Source organism: Echinops telfairi, unplaced genomic scaffold (assembly GCF_000313985.2).
Source record: "Echinops telfairi isolate 266 unplaced genomic scaffold, ASM31398v2 ScPeMD7_4225;HRSCAF=4972, whole genome shotgun sequence".
Taxonomy (NCBI): domain Eukaryota; kingdom Metazoa; phylum Chordata; class Mammalia; order Afrosoricida; family Tenrecidae; genus Echinops; species Echinops telfairi.
This window is the reverse complement of record NW_022108124.1, coordinates 20,739,961-20,741,219: the sequence shown is the minus strand read 5'-3', so window position 1 is coordinate 20,741,219 and position 1,259 is coordinate 20,739,961.

Sequence of the window (1,259 nt, the reverse complement as noted above, 5' to 3'; positions counted from 1 at the left end):
ATGCTTACTGCATCCTTCAGTATTGTGCCCACAGAACGTTTCAATATTGAATTTGTTCTTCTTGGGTTCCTTCGGTTTTAAGATATACTGAGCATCATTGTCAGTTTTTCAACTCCAGGTCTTGGCACAGTTCATTGTAATATCTTACTTTGTCTTCTTGAGCTGTCCTTGGAGATGTTCTGTTCTGCTCTTTCTGCATTATTCCTTCCATGTACCTAAGCTACTCTGTGATTAAGAACAAGTATCCGAGTCTTTTCTGTCTTTTTAATTTCTGTCTTTGCTTTCCTCCTGGATGATGTTCTTGATATCCTCCCACGGGTCTTCTGTCATTTGTCCTCAGTACACGAAATCTCTTCTTGAGATACTCTTCAGTTCAGGTGGGACATACTGAAGGTCATATTTTGGCTCTCATGGGCTTGTTTTAATTTTAATGTTCTTCCACTTCCACTTCAGCTGACATAGGAGGAGTTGATGGTCTGTTTCACAGTCAGCCCCTAGCCTTGCTTTAGATGCTGATAGTGAGTTTCTGTATCTTTTTTTCTCCCCAATGTAGTCAACCTGATCTCTGTGTACTCCATCTGAGGAAGCGCATGTAGATAGTCACCGCTTGTGTTGTTGAAAAGAGGTACCTGCGATAAATAAAATTGCTGTTCTTATAAAATTCTATTATGCCATCTCAGCTTCCTTTTTATCACCAGGTCCACGTTTTCCAACTACAGTTCATTCCTTCTCCTTTGTTTCCAATTTTCACATTCCAATTGCCAATAGCTGTCAATAATTCTTGATTGTATGCTTGATCAATTTCAGACGGAAGACATTGGTAGAATATCTTCAATTTTTGCATCACTAGCTTTGGTATTTGATGCATATATTTGAATAATAGTTGAATTCATGGGATTTCTTTGTATGTGAATACATATCGCGCTATCGCAGATAGCATTGTAATTCAAGATAGATCTTGAAATGTCCATTTTGAGAATGACTCCTCTTGAATCTGTCCATGCTCTCATAGTACACCATGAGATTTTCTGATTTAAATTGGCCAATACCAGTCCATTTCAGTTCACTCATGCCTAAAATGTCCATCTTTATGTGCTGCATTTCATTGTTGTCAACTTCTAATTTTCCTAGGGTCATACTTCATCCATTCCAAGTTACGATTACAACAAGATGTTTATACCTGTTCTTTCTCATTTTGAGTCATGCCCCAAAGCAAATGAAGGCTTTACTCCTTTCACCCTTACTACATCCAAGTCACT